The sequence below is a fragment of the Notechis scutatus genome, chromosome 1 (genome assembly GCF_049901735.1).
Source record: "Notechis scutatus isolate UNSWTSFEM ecotype Mainland chromosome 1, rNotScu1.2, whole genome shotgun sequence".
Taxonomy (NCBI): Eukaryota; Metazoa; Chordata; class Lepidosauria; order Squamata; family Elapidae; genus Notechis; species Notechis scutatus.
In genome coordinates, this window is record NC_142009.1 from 151,647,777 (window position 1) to 151,669,140 (window position 21,364).

The 21,364-nt window shown below is 37.6% G+C and overlaps 1 protein-coding gene across 4 annotated transcripts in view; it reads left to right on the plus strand.

Moving 5' to 3' along the window:
- The window catches only part of MACROD2 (mono-ADP ribosylhydrolase 2), a 1,127,501-nt gene that overhangs the window by 971,920 nt on the left and 134,217 nt on the right, over positions 1-21,364 (plus strand). The window lies entirely within an intron of this gene.

The following is a 21,364-nucleotide window of genomic DNA, read 5'->3' on the forward strand; positions in this document are numbered from 1 at the left end:
CAATAGATGTGTTTGGGATTCTATATTTTATTATGGATTGGAGAGGCATATCAAAACCAAAAGTAATGATCTTCAAAAAGTTTGTCAATCATACTTACTGTCATAAAATAAACAAAGCCATCACAGAAATTTGAGGCTCCATTATGGTTGCAGATCACGGACTACTTGTATTGAAGTACTGTATATTTTCCTGTGATTTAGGAAGCTATAGATGGATGGATAAAGTGTTTGACAATGTAATGCTGGATATAGGTGCTCTTCAAGTCAGACAGCATTCAATGTGCTACTGAGGAAGAGCTGAGGATTTTTCAGAGTACTAATGGTGTTTATGATGCGGCTGGATCCTTTGGGAATCTCCTTGCTAATGGTGCTATACAGGATATGAAAATTTTGGAACAGCAAAGCCAGAATTGTGGTGGAAACATGGAACTCGAAAAGCATGAACATGGGATATATTTGGCACAGTGAAAAATGAAATGAATCAACTGCATGTTAACATCTTGGGCATCACCAAATTGAAATGCATTAGAATTTGGACACTTTCCATCAAAAAAATCATACTGTTTACTACTTAGGACATAACAAACAAATAAGGAATGGTGTTACTTTTGCAAGGATATAGTAAGAATAGCATTTAGCTACAATCAATGAATAATCAAATGATATTATTTAGACTTTGCAGATAACACTTTAATGTGACTATACTCTAACTGCTGATACAAAAGAATATACATTTTATGGTCAAGCTCAATTTGAAATTGACAGAAATGCATGGTGTGCTGCCTATGATTTGAGACTGGGATTTATTTGTTTGTTTGTTTGTTTGTTTGTTTATTTATTTAGCTACCCAACTCAATCACATTATTCTGGGTGGAATGCAGCAACAAAAAACAAACTATAAATCAACCAACTCCTCCCCCCCACACACACTAATGTTAAAGCATGCAAATTTATAAACGAGAATATGAGATACAGAATATAAAATAACAACCAGCATCATAACAAATCCAATCAATTCAGCTGAACCCAAAATGCCAAGAGGAAAAGCCAGGCCTTAACTGTTTTCCTAAAGGCAAGGCAAGTTGGTGCTTGTTGTTACTGTGGGTGTGAGTGGAGAGATTGCTGCAGAGACCAGAGGCAGTCTGTTCAGTAAGGCATGCTTCCTAAGTCCCAAAAGGTGACAAGGTCTGAAACAGGAAACCTGGAGCATACCTTCTCTATGGGAATGAGTGGGCTGGACTGATGTTCTTTGGAGATGGTGGTCCCACAAGTAATCCAGTCTTGTGGTGTGTGGGGCTTTAAAGATGATAATTAGCACCATTGTTGGACATATTAAGCAGGAAAATGTAATCGGACTATATGACCTAGAGAAATTATATGAAATATAGCAATTTACCAATTTATGACAATCAATTATTTCTTTATTGCTAACACTGTCATGAAACAACCAAAATGACATCTATACAGATAGACATCACCAGATGGAATACACAGAAATAAAATTGACAGAAGTAGCAGAAAAAGAATAGCAAATAGTTTCCAATGTATGATACTGAGGGTATGTATATATGGCAATTTCAAGGAGTTGATTAGGAAACATTTTGAAATCCAGAACATTATTTAAATGGGATTAAGATTAAATGCAAAGAAGACTAAGGTAATGATAACAACCATCTTAGAATCAACAGTGAAGTTACTGTGGTGGTGGGTAGCTTCTGCTTTTTAGGTTTGATATTAACAGTCAGGGCACCAGCAGTTAAGAAAATACCCCACATTAATTTTGCACATTATAACTGCGGCCAGAATAACCTACGCACAAAACTGGAAACTGTCTTTCATTCCTTCAGAGGATATGGTAATTAAAAAAATACATGAATGTGCTGAGATGGATAGCCTAACCAAATTGTTAAAAAATAAACAAGATAGTGACTATTATGAAATATGGAACATTTGGTATGATTGGTTAAAGAAAAGATAATATTTGATATTTGGATAAATTATGGAAATGACAGAAGACGTGCATTTAATTATAAACTATATAGAGAAATTAAAACATTAAAAGAACGAAGGAGTTATTGTAACAAGGCAGACCACATCAATGATAAAAATAAAGAAAAAAAAATTAACCATTGCTCAATATACGCTGTAAAATGTATATGTGTATGTGTATGTATGTATGTATGTATGTGTGTGTGTGTGTGTGTGTGTGTATATATATATATATATATATATTCTTAAGTTTTCACGGGTACTTACATGTATGGCATTCAGCTTTGTTCGGGTATTTTCCCACGTCATTGTAGTTGTGCTTTTAAAGTTGTAGCAACGTTTCGGCAGAATCTCATCTGCCATCATCAGGCTTCTGTTTTCAGGTTAGTCTTAGTTGTCGGGGGCTTTGAGCTGGTGAGCTGTGATCCTGTTGTTTGGCTTCGCATTCGTGGTCGTGCCACATCTTCATGTTGGGCATCAGTTCGCTTCATGTATGGGTCGGAGGGGTTTGAAGCGGGTAGTGATGCAGCTGTGGTATGGCTTCTGGTCCGTGGTCGTGTCTCATCATCTGTGTGGGTGTGAATCACGTGGAAGTGTGGCGGTAGCATCTTGTGTGGCCCTCGTGGGTGTGGGTCTGGTGTCATTCTTGTTTGTTAATGAGGGTGGGTTTCCAAATGGCTGGTAGGCAGGAGGTATCATCTCGTTTATTCATGCTGTGTGGGCGTTTTTCTATCTCTATGGCTTCTCTGATTATTCTGTTGTTGAAGTGTTGAGTTTGGGCGATAATTCTGGTATTTTTAAAGTCAATCTCATGTCCTGTGGTTTTGAGGTGCCGGACCAGGGAAGAGGTCGGTTCTTCTTTTTTGATTGGGATCAAAAAATTCTTACAAAATATGAAATCCCATGCACTGCCTGCCCCAACACATACATCAGACAAACCAACAGAAGAATTAGTGCACGCATTGAAAAACACAAGAACTCAATCAAAAAAGAACCGACCTCTTCCCTGGTCCAGCACCTCAAAGCCACAGGACGTGAGATTGACTTTAAAAAGAAAGAAAATACTCCACAGATTCGTACTTGGTAAAGAAGCAAAGAAAGATATTCAGATGCTGAGAAAGATCAAAAACATATAGGTAATGGTTTCCACTATGATATCTTATGGGAGCAAATGCTGGACTTTGAAAAGGCAGTATAGAAAGAGTATTGATACTTTTTACCTTTGATGTTGGAGAAGACTCCTGAGAACATCACAGATAGCTAAGGGGAAAAAAGCAATTAGATAATAAAACTTGAGGCACAAATAACCAAGCTCAAAGTATCATAGATACATTACAGGTGAAACTCGAAAAATTAGAATATTGTGCAAAAGTTCATTTATTTCAGTAATACAACTTAAAAGATGAACCTAATATATGAGATAGACTCATTACATGCAAAGCAAGATAGTTCAAGCCATGATTTGTCATAATTGTGATGATGATGGCTTATAGCTCATGAAAACCCCAAATCCACAATCTCAGAAAATTAGAATATTGTGAAAAGGTTCAATATTCTAGGCTCAAAGTGTCTCACTTTCCTCAGCTAATTAAGCCATAACACCTGCAAAGGGTTCCTGAGCCTTCAAATGGTCTCTCAGTCTGGTTCAGTGGGAATCACAATCATGGGAAAGACTGCTGACCTGACAGTTGTGCAGAAAACCATCATTGACACCCTTCATAAGGAGGGAAAGCCTCAAAAGGTAATTGCAAAAGAAGTTGGATGTTCCCAAAGTGCTGTATCAAAGCACATTAATAGAAAGTTATGTGGAAGGGAAAAGTGTGGAAGAGAAAGGTGCACAAGCAGCAGGGATGACCATAGCCTGGAGAGGATTGTCAGGAAAAGGCCATTCAAAAGTGTTGGGGACTTTCACAAGGAGTGGACTGAGGCTGGTGTCAGTGCATCAAGAGCCACCACACACAGACGGATCCTGGACATGGGCTTCAAATGTCGTATTCCTCTTGTCAAGCCGCTCCTGAACAACAAATGTCAGAAGCATCTTACCTGGGCTAAAGAAAAACAGACCTGGTCTGTTGCTCAGTGGTCCAAAGTCCTCTTTTCTGATGAGAGCAACTTTTGCATCTCATTTGGAAACCAAGGACCCAGAGTCTGGAGGAAGAATGGAGAGGCACACACTGCAAGATGCTTGAAGTCCAGTGTGAAGTTTCCACAGTCTGTGATGATTTGGGGGAGCCATGTCATTTGCTGGAGTTGGTCCAGTGTGCTTCATTCATCCAGGGTCAACGCAGCCGTCTACCAGGAGATTTTGGAGCACTTCATGCTTCCTTCTGCAGACGAGTTCTATGGGGATGCTGACTTCATTTTCCAGCAGGATTTGGCACCTGCCCACACTACCAAAAGCACCAAAACCTGGTTCAATGACCGTAGGATTACTGTGCTTGATTGGCCAGCAAACTCGCCTGACCTGAACCCCATAGAGAATCTATGGGGCATTGCCAAGAGAAAGATGAGAGACATGAGACCGAACAATGCAGAAGAGCTGAAGGCCGCTATTGAAGCATCCTGGTCTTCCATAACACCTCAGCAGTGCCACAGGCTGATAGCTTCCATGCCACGCCGCATTGAGGCAGTAATTGCTACAAAAGGAGCCCAAACCAAGTACTGAGTACATATGCATGCTTATACGTTTCAGAGGTCCAATATTGTTCTCAGTACAATCCTTGTTTTATTGATTGCATGTAATATTCTAATTTTCTGAGATTGTGGATTTGGGGTTTTCATGAGCCGTAAGCCATAATCATCTCAATTATGACAAATCATGGCTTGAACTATCTTGCTTTGCATGTAATGAGTCTATCTCATATATTAGTTTCACCTTTTAAGTTGCATTACTGAAATAAATGAACATTTGCACGATATTCTAATTTTTCGAGTTTCACCTGTATGTGAAGACATAGCATCTTTGAGAAGTCCATAATCCTATGAAAGCTGGCAGGGAAGAAAAAAAGAGGATGACCAACATCATGATAGATAGATGTGATTACTGTGGAGTCTTGGATCTCCTGAAATGATATAATACTAAGAACCAACACCAATTCAATGGCATATAATCATAGACATTCCAATTTCCCTCCCTTCTGTGCTATGAAGAGAAAGGAGGGAGGGGAGGAAGGAAGGAAGGGGAAGGAAGGAAGGAAGGAAGGAAGGAAGGAAGGAAGGAAGGAAGGAAGGAAGGAAGGAAGGAAGGAAGGAAGGAACAAAAAGAGAAAGAATGACTGTTTCCTAACTTTTGTAGATTTCACTATATTAACAAAAAAATAACACTACAGTCATTAAGCATTTTTTCAGTGGAGCTTATTACATGCACAATTGTCTGGCCATGAAATGTGCTTGGTTAAATTCTTCACACCTCTTTACCTCTTTTGGAGGCAGTTCTGGAAATATTAGATTTATTTCTATCCTCTTCCAAGAGACTTGCTCTCCTGACAGATTACAATATCTTATTCCATATGGAATTTTGAAAGAACTCCACCACCATGGATTCAGACTTGGAAAGGATTTATACTTTGAAGGCACCAAACAACTGTATCAATACAATCAATTTAGTTCTTAACTGGAACTGTTCTTGAAACGAATCTCCATAATCACCATAAGTAATTGTTTATCTTCTAGATAAGGAAAATTGAAAACATGATTCTTTTTTCTGGTTGCTTAACTCTGAATCTTTTTAAACTCCTTTTGGCAAGCTCTCCCTCCTTCCCTCCCTCTCTCTCTTTTTCTTGTTACATCTAAGCCTTCCACACTTTCTATTGCTTCTCATATAATCCTTGCTCTTTTACCATTCTCTATCCTTAGTATATCTACTTTTGTGACATATCCTAAGAGATAGTCAGGAATAGCTTATAACACAACAAATATCTCTAAATTTATAAGAGTTTGGACTATGACATTGGAGGGATCTCTGGTGTCAGAAATAATTGCAGCATTTCTTAGGAATTTGTTGGACATGCTCAAAATCCTGTTCCTGCCTCCATGCTTCTTTTCCACCATTTAGCTGAGGCTTTCTTGAGCTCATTAGCTGCCCATGATGGCTACTTATAGAGGGCCAACTGATCAGATGCTATTAATACATGGGCCAGTTCCTCTAGTTTATTGACTGTCAACTAACTCCACTAGTTTACTTTTGATTTGAACTCCAAATGGATTTTGTGTATGGTGTGATATTTCACATTTGTAGCATTGTCTTCAGCAAGAGCCATGTGCTTTGCCATTTAATTCTCACAGGTTCTTAGTGGAATAGACAGAGTCTATGTGTATGCTCTTGGCCATCTGTCCAGCTGTTTGAAACATATGAGATGACCAAGTTAGTTAGGAATTTACTCAGAATCATGGTTGCGTTTTATTTAAATTTATTTATGTATTTAACATCACAGTTTGTTTATTAACTGTAACACTTACAAAAGAAAAAGAAACATTTAAGTTATAGTATAAACTGTACAGTATAAACAGTGCATATGATTAAAATGAACCTTATGCATAGAAACTAGGGTAAAATAAGGTGTGAGTGGCTAATCCAATACAATAGGGGGAAAGTGTCACAAAAGAATATATGTCCTAAGGTTATATTTACGCAAGGGTCATATTTACAAAAGCTGGTTCATTCTGCTGTTACTGCTTATTTTCTGTCTACCAAGCATGTGGCACAACAGTCCTCTCTGTTGTAGGCCTAAATTAATGTATACGAACTCTGGGTTTATTAATAATTAGTAGTCCTTTACTCCAGGCTCCTCAAATTCTTGAAACAGACACCTATGTTTATTTTTTGCTACCTTCCAATTATTCACTAACTTGAGGGGGTGGATTCTGATCAAATATGATATGCTTTTTTTGGTTTTCTTTCTAGCAAAATAACTTGGTTGGGGATGAGAGTCACAACGGTGATGTTCATTTAGGCAAAAATAGTTGAAAGAGGATCACGAAATGCTGCTTGAGCTTCATACCCTTCTCATTACTAAATGGGCATAGAACTTCACAAGAACATATCTTAATCAGTGGTGGGATTCATTTTTTTTTTACTACCAGTTCTGTGGGCGTGGCTTGGTGGGGTGGCAGGGGAAGGATACTGTAAAATCTCCAGTCAGAGGTGGTATAATTTGCCGGTTCTCCGAACTACTCAAAATTTCCGCTACCGGTTCTCCAGAACTGGTCAGAGCCTGCTGAATACCACCTCTGGGAAGGATATACTGCAAAATCTCCATTCCCTCCCCATTCTACTAACCTGCTTTCCAGCTCTGTTCTCCTGTGCAGAGAAACAAAAGAAGACCCAGCCGATCAGCTGGGACTCGGGAGGCAGAGAATAGATGGGGGTGGGGCCGGTCAGAGGTGGGATTTGCCGGTTCTCCAAACTATTCAAAATTTCCGCTACTGGTTCTCCAGAACTGGTCAGAACCTGCTGAATACCACCTATGAACTTAATTATATATTAGTTCAAGACAGCACATAAATATAAGGAAAGAAGAAATCTGCTAACACAGATGAAGGCTTTGATTTATTTGAGTGATTTATTTTATTTATTTATTTATTTGATTTATTGTTAGATAACCTTCTGGGCTTCCCCCTCCCCGCTTTCCAGTTAATTTTTTGCCACTTTTTTTGTCATTTTTTTAAAACATGAATTGTATTGTAACATAAGACACTTAGTTTAATTCAGGATATACTATCTCTAATGTTTAATTAGATTTGATCCTGGATTCATCCCTTTGAGTAGAAAAATGCTGGTGGATCTTTAACTGTAACTTTAGTTTGATTGTCAGAGTTGATTTTTGGTAGGATATTATTTTAAACAGTAAAATATGTTGCACATCTGTTGGAAACACAAACCTAACCAAACTAGTTGCACTTTAGTTCTTATTGCCAGCTTTGTTGATTTACTTCTTGACTGTTGATTTACTTCTTGAGTTCTAAATGGTTATTGCAGTGAGATATAATGAACAGAGTATGTGTAGAGCTCAACAAAATATGTGTAGAGTAACGCAACAAATTTTGCAGTGTCTTAAATGACACCATCAGTAATGGACTGGTGTTCATTAGTCTGTTTCTTAGATCCTTTTGTATGACCCCTGCTTCTCTGCTAATACAAGTCTGTCTGTCTCAGGAGCATTCTATGCTCTCGTCTTTTCCTGTATCTCCAAGTGTCTGCATACAGTTAGATTTGAACAGCAGTTGGAGACATACATACATACATACATACATACATACATACATACATGTGTATACACACACACACACATGCATTTGCATACAGACACACTTGTGAACAGGAGGGGAAGTGGAATAGCAGGTTCAGATGGGAATGAAAAAAGAGACCTCTGGGAATTGATGGGAATCGAATGAGCAGAAACAAGAGAACTGTGACTGAAGGAGGAGGCGAGAGATGAAAAGAGAACTGCAGAAAGACAAAACAGGAGTTGGGAAGGATGAAAGATGAGATCCAACCGTGCAGGGAGCAGCTGCTTTTCTTCAAGCACGGTGGCCCTGTGGAGGATATAAAAATAAAGGCATTCTCTGCCTAGTGCAGAATTGAGTGTATGTGCTAAGTTGTATTCGAACAAGTTGTTTGGTTTAAAAGAAACATACTAGAACGTTTATTGGGTATTACTCTTGTGTAGCCCTGCTGGAAAAACTAAACTGAAATTGAGCAAGGGAGAAAAATTTCAGACTTAGTCAAGAAACAATATACCATAGTTAATAGACTACTGCAGTAGAACACAGAGAGAGAGAGAGAGAGAGAGAGAGAGCACCGTACCAATAATACGGTCTTATATGCTGAATTGATTCCAGAGAAATGCGGCATTTTTTATTTTATTTTTTTGAAAGCAGAGTAGATTAAAACACCAGGTACATTGTGGTTCACAGTGCAGCCAGACTGGGTGAAAATGGTCCTTCAGAAGCTTAGCCAAAAGTAATTAAATAGTAAGAGTTAGGCTGGTAACCATGATGTCTTATGAAATAAATGTGTAATTCCTATTTTTTACCAGCCAGAGTTTGCAAACCTTCTTTAAAGAAGTTGCATGCCAAGGGCATTATGCCTCTGTGCAGTGCCATAGGAAGATTTGTACAGTGTTTATAAACACAGCATTGTTCATAAAGTGTCAGGCATCATGAGCCCTTCCTTGAGGGAGATGGATAGTCTAGAAACATGAAATATACATAAATAAATACATTATATCTCATTTTAGCTATTGGAGAATTGAATATTATACAAGAAGGTTCTAGGCACACATACTCCTTGTTTTCTCCCTTTGTTTATTGGTCTTCTGTGGGAGAACAATCACTAGAGAAATTAACCACGAATTGTCTATAAATTAACACTGGAAGTTTTTATCAAAATTCATGGTTCGTGCATTTTCAATTCTGGTTTACAGGCCAATTATGATTTGTGCATATAGAAGAGAAGGAAGAAGGTGTGTTTTAAGATAAAGGGTGTTAATTAATACATATTTTATACCGAGACATTTTAATTAGGGATTGCATGCCTGTTAATTGCACTTCTTTGGGCAATAATAGTAAGGCTGACTTAGCCCCCACTTTTTCTATTATTTATTTCATTTTAGAAAACTGTTATACACTAATAATAGAAATGGCTTTTAAAAAAAGGCATGTTACAACAACAAACGCTGTACTAAATGAATGTTTTCAAATTTAACATTGTAAGCATATGCAAACTGAAAATAGGATTGTCCCTTGCTATTATACTTAATCACTACACCGAACTCAACATGCTAATTAGCAAATGTATGCATCTGTCCAATATGGTTTAAAAGTAAAATAAATTTAAAAACGGGAGCAAAGGCAAAATGCTGTTTTCAATTTAGTAGAATAAGTTGATCTATATTTAAGAGACTTATTTTGCTGATTTTCCAAATGTTCAGTATAAAAAGCAGCAACACTTTAGAAAGGTGTCAGATGTTATTATTATTATCCTTATTCATCTATCAGATATATTATCCCTAATAAGAAAATCCTTGGGTTTCTAAAGCCTGGCTGACTAGAAAGAGGGTTTCTGTTCTTCCGTAACCTGAAATTTAACCACTGTAATTTATCAAACTTTTTTCTAAGTAGGCAATATTTTTTTGAATATTGAAACATTTCAGAAACAATTTGTAATATACTCCTGGTAACCTAAAAAGCCTTGGTAGTCTAATATATTAGATATCCCAAATGATTTTAGCCTTATGAGTCATCTGTGTCTCATATTTGTAATGCCTGGTTTCATCTACAGTGTTTTATTTTCTTGTTCAGGTTTTCTAAGGGTTGTTGGGAGGCTGTGTCCTTTGAGGCAGTTCAGCTAGATCAAAGAGGGAACACTGCATGAAAACTATTTAAGGGAGAGAGACTGGAGAAGATGATCCCTTTCTGGCTGAAGTCATTTTGCATCCTGACGGTAGACTAAATATAGTGAAGACAGGAAAGGCGGACATTTTGAGTCCTGCCTGCACTGGGGACCCAACCGTCTCCCCTTTGTTGCCCACTCCGTGGCCATGATCAGGCTTGTGCCTTCAACAAACCCAATCATGTGGGATAGGACCACCATAACTACTCTTGAAAAATCAGGACCACTAGATTAGGCAGTAACAAGGTGGAGCAGAGGATTGTATCTCTGTGTTGCCATGTCTAGTGATCCTCCAGCTTTTTGGAGCCCAGAATAGCAATAACAATAGCACTTAGATTTATTCCTTATTACTGCTTCACAGTGCTTTACAGCTGTCTCTAAGCAGTTTACAGAATCAGCATATTGCCCACAACAATCTGGGTCCTCATTTTACCGACCTCGGAAGGATGGAAGGCTGAGTCAATCTTGAGTTGGTGAGACTTGAACTGCTGAACTGCTGGCAGTCAACAGACAGCAGAATTAGCATGCAGTACTGCATTCTAACCACTGTGCCCCCACGGCTCTTCGCAGAAATGTCTAAGTGCAAGGCCATAATAAATACAGCAGGAAAATGGAGAATACAAGTGTAGAACACTTGCAGTATTTATTAGATACAAAATAAAACTTGATGAAGCAAAGAATTAGATTTTTGCAGCTGAGATATAACATGCCCAAAAAAAACAGACACTATGACAAGGTGGAATGGGGTAATCACTTGTTCAGTTATGTTTTGAATGAAAGAGAGAAAAGAAGGTCAACAACCAATAAATTAACTTGATCTAAAGTATCAGTGAGCATTCCCATTCTGGAGACACTGGAGTTATGTTTTTTCATCTTGGGAGCAGGGGGTGAGGTGAGGGCAGGAGAATAATTTGTGCTCCATATGTATAGGATTTTAGCCTAATCATCAGTATATCAAAAAAATTATATGTATTTTTAATCATCCCTCTCAACTGCTTTAGCTAAATTAGGAAAATCAGGAAAATGCTGAAATGAATGAAACCGGGTATGTGTGGGTTAGTTTATGTGTGTGAATGAAAGCATTTAACTCATTCCAAAGAGGCATCCAACCCGAAAGAGAATGGAATATCCATTGACCTTTCTGCCTTTGACCTCCACACATTCAACTAGAAAATTAAATAGAAACTGATTTATCTGAATATTAGAAAGTTCTGTGTGATTTTGAACCTTGCTTTATTTGAATTCAAGCCACCTATGTGTATATGTCTCCTTCATATCTCCAGCTTACGGAGATAAGGGGAAGCAGGACTCTCTAGGACTCTCTGCTTTGTTCCCATTTGGAAACTTCTACCCATTCAGCTGGCTAAAATGTCAGTCCATCCATCCAAACATATTTCTACTAAATCTAATTTTTCACATCTTGCTTAAGAGTATGTGAGGCACATTCAGACATATGATGATATAAACAGATTTTAGCCTTTTCTTGGATAATATGGTTTCCTTTCAGGCTCCAGATTTTCAAGGACATATTTTAAAAAAAAAAATAAATCAGAAAATATGCTCTTTTTCAGCACAGGTGATTTCTCAGGAGATTCCCCCCCCCCACTCCCACCCCATTCCTACTTCTGGAAATGGAAAAATTAGATGAAAACCAGAACACGACTCTGTTCACACAATGACTTTTTATTGTAACACTATAGGCAGAATTATGGGAAAGTTATATTGGAATGAGTTACTTTTCAGTGTGTAGCCATGAGAGGATATATAAGAAGAATGTACAAAAACGTGGCTCCTTAAGAAGCTGTCACTGGGAACTCATTTTACTATAATTTTTCAATTTTTATAAAGAGTGCCACTGTACAAGTGCCAAACATTACATCAAAATTACTCAGGGAATATATATGCTCATAATGTTGCATATTAAAGGAGGATTGACTTTTCTTGTAAACATCTTGTGGGATCTCCCTTTCATTCTTTCCAGCCCTATGGAATGTTGGAAAGAAATTGTGCAAAGAAAGGGTCTTTCTATTCTGTGTTTGCAGAATAACTCCAAACCCTGAACAGAGCAGGACCAAATTTGGGGCAGGAGGAAAAAATGGGAATGGAAAAGGCAGATTCATGTTTTAAAATGGCCCAGGTCAACTGGGAGCTGTAGGGGAAATCTCAATGGATCCGTATAAAAGGGCAGTTGGGTAACAATATAGATTATTGCCAATGGCTTCCCTCCTCCATCCTCCTCAGGTGTCAAAATGGAGCATATGCGCCCCCCCCCTCCAGCCAGCAGCACACATATACACATGCACAGAGATGATGTCCTAATTAAATCATTTGGCCTCAGTCCAAGCTCTCGAGTTGCCATAATGTTGTTGATTGCTGTTTTCTCTTTTAATCTTTGTTACTGACAGGAATATATGTCACTTAGAATCATGAGTGAAGCCGTTTATAATCCTGTATAACAAATAAACTATAAATAGGTAAACATGCCTGATTTACAGTATATATCCCATATACATATGCTTACCTCACAGGATTACTGCTGTGGGGAAAATAGGAGGAGGAAGGTGTGTTGGATATGTTTATTGCCTTGAGTTGTTTGTAAATATAATAAAGGCGGGCTACAAATAAATATACATTGCACATAAACAGGAAGCAGGTCTTCACACACTCTGATTAGCTCTGGGAACATAGTGCAGGGGTGTGTGTGTGTGTGTACTCACTATGATAAACCCTGACCAACATGCAGGGGTGTGATTCAACCGATATGACAACCGTTTCAGTAAGTGCGCTCTCCGCATTTTAAAAAGCTAATACTTACTTTTAACTGCAGCCAGGGGTGGGATTCAAATTTTTTAACAACCGGTGCTGTGGACGTGGCTTAGGTGGTGGGCGTGGCTTGGTGGTCATGTGACTGGGTGGACATGCTTGGTGGTCATGTTATTGGCTGGGTGTGGCCAACTCAATATCACTCACATCGAGGCACACATCTCCTTGCCTGGCCTCTCATGACTGTGGGGATGCTGCAACAGTCGTAAGTGTGAAAAATGGTCATAAGTCACTTTTTTCAGTGCCATTGTAACTTTGAATGGTCACTCCACACAAGCAAAGTAGCAGCAAAGGAGGGGAAAAAAACACCAGAGAGGTTCCTGAGACAGGAAGTCTAGTCCTGCCAAGAATGTAATAAGGGTTAACGGAGAGGCAGTTTCTGTAAGCAACACCAGAATGTTTCCTTCCTGCCTTCCTTACAGGATTAGGCCAGTAGTTTCTTCTAACAACTGGTTCTCCAAACTGCTTAGAATGCTAACAACCGGTTCTAGCAAATAGATGTAAACTGATAGAATCCCACCCTGACTGCAGCTGAAGAAAACAGCTGAGGCGCGGCAAACTGCTCTGCCCCGCAAATCAGTTGTGCTCTAACAAAAAGACATAAAGCACAGGAAGGAGCAGGGGCGGGCAGGTGGGCCCACATGCTCATCACAGCAAATCAGTTCGGAGCCAGCTGATCGTTGGAACAAAGGGTTCACCTGAACCAGTACAAACCAGGAGAATCCCACCCATGCCAACATGCATATACAGAAGAAATGCATATATATATATATATATATATATATATATATATATATATATATATATATATATATATATATATATATATATATATATATACTTATCTGATTAAAATTTCTCACATACAACAGCAACAGATATCTACCCACCACTCAAATAAGAATGTAACACATATGTAAACATGCACATACTTGGCAACATATATACATACACACCTTGATTAGTCTCTGGGAAGAAAATATACAATATATAATGTAGACACATAACTTCTTATATAGATAGTGTCCATGGTCTTTATTGATAAAGGGGTTAAAAAGAATTTCAAGGGTCATACTCTGAAGGCTCTCCACTGGCTCCTTAGAGAGAATGCAAAATATATTTTATTTTTCATGTTGGGCAGGGTTGTTTTATTGATGGTCTTTGATGTTATTGTTGTTACTAATCTGCTTCATTGTTTTGCTATAAAATCAGACCTACTTAGAATAGGGTATGTAACACATAGCTGAATGAATGATATCCTGAAGGTCCTGGCCATTAAAATCCGTCCTTCTGTCATCAAAAATAAAATAAAAAATAAATGGAAAAACTAGTGATTTGTTGCTTTTTCATGACAGTAATGGTGTTATGAAAAAGGTGTAGAGACCTGTATGGTTAGTCTTACCTTAAACTACTAAATAAATGCATCATTTATAATTTTCATAAATAATGCTATTTGTATGCTTACCATCCTTCATATTATTGACACATACACTGCAGAAAATGAAAATAAATAATGGCTTAATGTTTACTTCTATCAATAGATTTTTATCTACATGGTTTCATAGGCAGATTCAGGCTTCTTTTTTCCTTTTTCTAAGTACCGGCTGCTGGTTAGGTCCACATACAGAAATATGGGGGCAGGTGTGTGTGACTGTGTACAACAAATTGCCTAAATTAAATATTTATCTTTGCACTCCTACTTGATATTTTCTTTTCAAAAATCCAGTAAAAGCCTTTATCCTGATCGCATCTCTTATGGACTTCTCTGCATATACGCAATGTATACAGTGGATAAATCAAATCGCATGCTAAGTAAATTCTACAGATGAGGAACAGTGACCGGCTTTTGGCTTAAAGTTCAAGTTACAAATTTAAAAAGAAAGAGTTTAACCATTTCAGTATGTCAACAGAAGACACTCATGTTTCCACTGCACTTTCGGCCTTTGAAATCCCACTACTTCCAATTAGGCTAGACTACAAGTCCATGCAAAATGAACCCATTAGACCGGAATGTTTGGCTCGGCATCTGTTCTCCTTCTATTAGCCAAGGGTCAAGGCTTGCCACAGGCATGTCATCACTCACGGTGACATCAGACACTCTCTAAGCTGGAGCGACCAGACATAAGGCACCTGTTGGAAGGAGTTCATAATCTTTTAAGAATAAACTTTGAAAAGAGGTTAAATGAGCACCTGAGCACCTAAACAGGAAGCGCTGTAAGGAAGGGACTGAACTCTGGTGTATTGTGCCTCCTGGTGATGGTATCCAGGACTGGTTTGACAACTGGAAGAGGGTTTTTTTCCCCCTATGTCTCTCTCTGTCTCTCCCTCCCTGCCTCCTTCATGGAAGAGTCAAGGCTGTGCTAGAGTAGGGTATGGATAATTTTGTGAGGGACTGTTTAGAGAATGAGAAAGTGTTGAATAACGAAGTTGACATAAACAATTGAGATATACTAGGCAACCAAATAGCTTATCTCATACATACTATCTGGCAAGGCGGTGAGCAACTTGGAAGAAATGTTTCGGATCATTCAAAGAAGCTTCATCTGAAATAACTCTCTATGAATGAAACTGGAAAAATCCTCTTACGATTTCCATGATTCTAAATTTACTCCAGGTTAGTATAAAAGTCACTGAAGTCTTGCTTTCCTGACCCTGTCTCGTGTTGTGCGTACATGATGACTGATAAGGGCTCTTGGTATAACCTCTCAAAATAAATATAAATTGGAGGGAATATTTTTGACAGCCACGTGGACTTCCCTTTCTTTAAATATTTTGAACATGTATGTGTGCCTACCCAGATAGCCCTTCAAAGCCCAACTTCAGTTCATCCTTCTTAATTTAAAGCATGTGCCACATACCGATAATACTTTTCAACAGCCATCTAGAGTTCCTTGTGGTTTGCTCTTTTGAAACCTTTTGCAAATGTATTCATTCCAGTGCATGCATATAAATAGCATATTTATCCCTATAATTATTCCCCAATATTACAAGTCTAGAGCAAATATGCCTATGTATTATTCACCTTAGCATTACTATCTTCAAATTAGTATTACTTTAATTAAATCAAAACTACTGAAACCCCAAAAAACCTGAAAGCCATCCTTCAAACAGATCAGATTTTTAACACCTCAAATCCACGATTAATGCATATAGATGAGTTTTTCCTAACTTTGAGAACTTTCAGATGTGTAGACTTCAATTTCTAGAATCCTTAGCAAAAACAACAACAACCAATGGTGGCTGGGGACTTCTGGGAGTTGAATTCATATATCGGGATGGTGGAAAGACTAAGAAACACTGGTATAGGATATTCCTCTCCTGCAAAGTTGATAGGTCCAAGGGAGGGAGGGGACAAGACGAGGGATGGAGTCAGCACTGAGAACTGGGGCATGAAGTGAAAACTGGCAAAAGTTGCTCCCCCTCCCCCTTTTGCTCTATACCTCAATGGGAGTGCTCTGTATCCATGTCCACTCAAGAGAATGTTCTCACCAGCAGAAAAGAAGATGGATCGAACTTAGTAAAAATGGAGCAACATAATTAATATAATATCTCTTTTCTGAGAAATGATGAATTTGCATAAAGTATTTTGGAATGAGATTTGGGGAAATTTGATTCACTATTAATCATAGCACTGCCAAAGGTAATGTACCTATGATATACTCTGTAATTCAATACAGAGGAGTTCTGTATTGAATGCCACCCTGTTCTTCAGTTTGGAAGAGCACCTTCTCTGCTTAGTCTTTGAAGGGACAAGGGAGTAATAGTTAAGGTTGTGACTGCAATTAGCCACTTCCTATCATTTATGCACTTCCAGTTAATTTCATTTGTGGGTCATGACATTAGCAGATGGAAGCTGTAGTTATAGTCCATCTTCATGAATTATTGTCTCGGCTCTCCTGCAGTCCCTACTCATCTTTCCCTAATAGCCTCTAAATATGATGTTCCAGAAGTACATATTTCTAGGCCATTTTTCAAGCAACTACCTTTCAAATAGATGGCAGTGTTCCAATTAAAAGACATCTGTGATGCTATGAAGAAATTTCAGATTCCCACGTAGGACAGAATTCAGAGCTGTTTGAAGTCAATGAGTGAGTAAGTTGAAGAGGAAATTTCTTTGTTAGATTTTTATGAAGCTCTTGAAATAGTTAGGAAAGAATACTAAGGCAGAATTAACACATACAGGCATTGTGATAAATGCCTTCTGTTTTACTTTTCTGTGCCACCCAGGAAGACACATATCTTACTACCTTCATAAACTATACCTACATGGTCTGAACATCCAGATTTTCCTCCCTAAAATGAACAGCAGGACATTTATGATAATCATAAATCCATTTGCAAGAGCAGCCACTGGGTTCAGAAAGTTGTTAAAATTAGTTGGATGAAGAGCAAAGTATTGTAAAATAATAGTTATATGTTATTTTCACTATTTATGTATAGTAAAGTCAATTATTGTAAATCTTGAATAAAACTCCAATTTTGTGGATATCAGTGACACATTTCCCACTGAATTAAATGGATCAGAACTGTAGTATTTATTTATTTTTTATGTCTTTTGTTTTCTAGCTGCTGTAAGCATATATTGTGATGGTCTCCAATTGTATAATTTTTATGGAATCTTGCTGATCTGGCTTACACCAACAGGCAGATGAAGTTAAAACTAGCTATTGGCTTTAATAATTTGGTATCTAAAGGATATTCTGTCTGGTTATGCCATGCTGCATTGTTAGAAGAGTAAGATTTTGTACATTATGCACCTTGTAAGATTTTCTCTATTCTACATGATGTGATTTAATGGTGCATGACAGAAACTGGACATGCAGAGTTTGTGCCTTTTTGTTTGACTATTTAAAAATAAATAATGATACAGCAGATAATCTCATATTGCAGTGCAATATTATGCATATGTGTTCAAAAACATGTCCTTTGGATATCAGTGAGGCTTGTTCTCAAGAAAGTACAGTATATCTCAGACTGTAACCTCATACTGGCTTGCTGTAAAAATGCATAGTTTCAGATTTAAATCATTGTAAGACTTCGGTATTAATCTGCCCTGAATTTCTTTACGTGGTTCTGAGTAAATTTTTATATCTTTAGTTTACAGCAATATGAGTATTAAACATTTTGTTTGGAAAAAACTCTATCTTGTCCCAGTTATAAATAAAAATCAAAAGTATTTTTCCAGAAACTGCAACATAAATAAGGGAAAATATTTGCCATTTTGCTGTGTGTATGTGTGTGTGTGTTCTGTGTGTATGTGTGTGTCTGTGTATTAATGACCTGTTCATTATTATTGAAATGAAGTGTTACAATCAAACCTACACAAAACTACAAAATCTATGTTTGATATATTTTTTAAAAGTTATAGGATACTAAGTTATTATTAATTAGTAGTTAAGGCACAATATAGATAAAGAACAAAGAACAATTGCTACAAATTTCCATCCAGCTAAATTAGTTTTACAACCAATCCATAAAACCAACTTTCAGTTTTAAAGGAATGCCGTACAACAACACTGAAAAGTGCACATACATCTATAATGAATGCCTACATTAATGAATACTAGTAATTTATCTATAATTAATTATATAAACTATAAAAATATCAAGTGTAATGAAAGGATGGTATAATATTCTGGCCTCACAACTCATCGGGCCCTACATTAACAACTGGTCAAAAATCAGGCGCCATATTAACCCTCTAGTCAAAATAAGAAAAAGCACTAGTCAAATGTTCAGAGAGGGCAATGGAAGGAAAGAGTCAATTCCAAAGTACAGGAAGAAGTCTCCAGCAGCCTGAGAATTGAAAGAAGACACTGCTCAGAGGAATGAAAAGAACCCTCAGGACTGTAAGAAGAAACAAGAGTGGATACTGGTGGGGTTGTGATTGGTTGGCTCTGAACACAACTAGGTCGTTGAAATGAGCTCTGATTCAAACAGGAAGCCAGTGTCAGAGCCAGCTCTGACTCTGAGGAATCTTCAAGGAGGATGTCACTTCAGAGAACCCTGTGTCTACATGGGAGATCAGCAAGGAGAGACTGATGTGACTGCAGAGCCTGAGGAGCAGCTGGAAACAGCAGAAGATAAGTGGTCTGATACAGGGGTCTGATCCTTTCATTCCCAAGACACCTAGGGCTGAGCAAAGGTCTGTGTAGCTCCTTGCAAGGCAAATGGGTTCCTATTGGTTTATTTCTTGCATCTGAGAGAGGCCCTGTTTGCTAGCAAGTAATCCCTCATTGGGAAAATCTGCTGCAATGACCAGAACTGCTATTCATGGAAACTATTATTTTAAACCCAGACCCACCAATGATCTAACAATGATGCTACTACACTACCCTAGCAACACTTCTGTCTGATGCTTTGAACTTTGCTTATTAGGAATTTGCCTGTAAGTTTGCCAAGGAATGCAGGACTGCTTGAGACTGTGTGTGCATCTGCATCGATGCCCTGTCTATTGGTGCTCAACCTGAGTAAAGTCTTTTGTATTGTACTCCTTTGTATGCATGTCAGCAAAAGTTGGGAATAACACAGGAGGTGCAGAAAAGAGGAACTGGGAAAGCTGCCAGAAAACTTATAGCAATAATCTAAATGTGAACAATCAAAGCACTTATCAATGAAGCCATACCTTCCTTTGGTCATCATTACCACTGTGGCTTTATCCTTTCTTGAGTTGACCCAGTTTCCTGGTTGAATTTCATAGGGAAGACAAATTTCCTTTTTTCCATTCTCCCACTTTGGATCCATAAACCCAAGAATAAAGACCATTCCCTTAAAAAAAAAAAAAACACCAAAGAGAGGAGATGCCAAGTTTCTGACTGCTTAATATGAGGACCAGGCTGTGCCAAAGACTCTAAGTCTAAATGCATAAAATAAGCACCTACTGCTGTAAGATCAGTCCTAATTGAGGATTGAGTTACTCTGGAATTAAAGTTCCCTTAATTTGATTACTTTAATTTGTTTATTTATGAAGTGCACTCTGTATTGAAGTTAGAAATTTGGGAAGCATCTATTAATACAGTATTATATATGAAATATATATGACTGCACTGGGTATATTTTTAATTTCTGAAACAACTTGTAACCTCATAGGATGATTCCATATATTCTATCATTTCTTTTGTTACATATTAATAAGGCCAGCATTTTGCAAAACCACTAACTATGAGGCTCCTATGGTTTTCTTCCACCTGTGTTCCCTTTCTCTGTCTCTCCATCTTTCTTCAGCTCTCTACATCTCCATCTCCATCTCCATTTCTGTCTCTCTTAACCCTTTTTTTTTTGTTCTCTCTTAATCCAATGCGTAATCCTATGCATATTTATTTGAACATTAATCTTATCACAGTCATTTGGGGTTACAACACATTGCATTGAATTCTCTAGCATGATATTATTTTATATTATCTACATTTTAAGTAACAGGGATAATATATGTTTCATTTTTCTAGAACATGAATCTTAATCATCATTTTTTAGGTTTGCTGTAATCATCCATCCGTCTTTCTGTCTGTCTGTCAGTCTGTCTGTGTCTATCTATCTATGTATCATCTATCTATCTGTCAATCTATCTATCAATCTATCATCTATCTATCTAGATTTTGTACTATCAGAGTCAGGTGTGTATCTTCTGTTAATTGTTCATTAATCTATTATAATAGTTATACAGTATATTTATTATCTTCACTTTTATTCTAGTGTCCAGCACAGTTTGACATAACTCAATTCTGATGAGTTACAAATCTGCCCAAGATGATTGATTTCTCACTGTCAGCTGAGAAAATAATGTTTTCTTTTATTCTTATCAATGTTTTACTAAAACTCAGGCATAGTTAGACTATAGCCCATACACTGATTCGATACTCCAGACTGAGGTCACTGTCCCTCATCTAGAAGCTGCTGAAGTTTTTGAAACTCTGTGCATTCAGACGGTACTATTATACTGTTAAGACAGAATGTGTTTCACAGTGCTTAGCAAGTGAAGTCCATACTTGATAAAGTAATTACTGTAAAATACATATAATAATCCAATGGTATAGGTATAATGTAGATTAAAAGTAAGAGAGAATATAATTATTGATATGTGCAGTTTAATATCTTTTGAAATATGGCATTCTGGTTCAGCCTTGGGCTCTTCCTAACTGTGATAATAGCACAGGAGGCAAA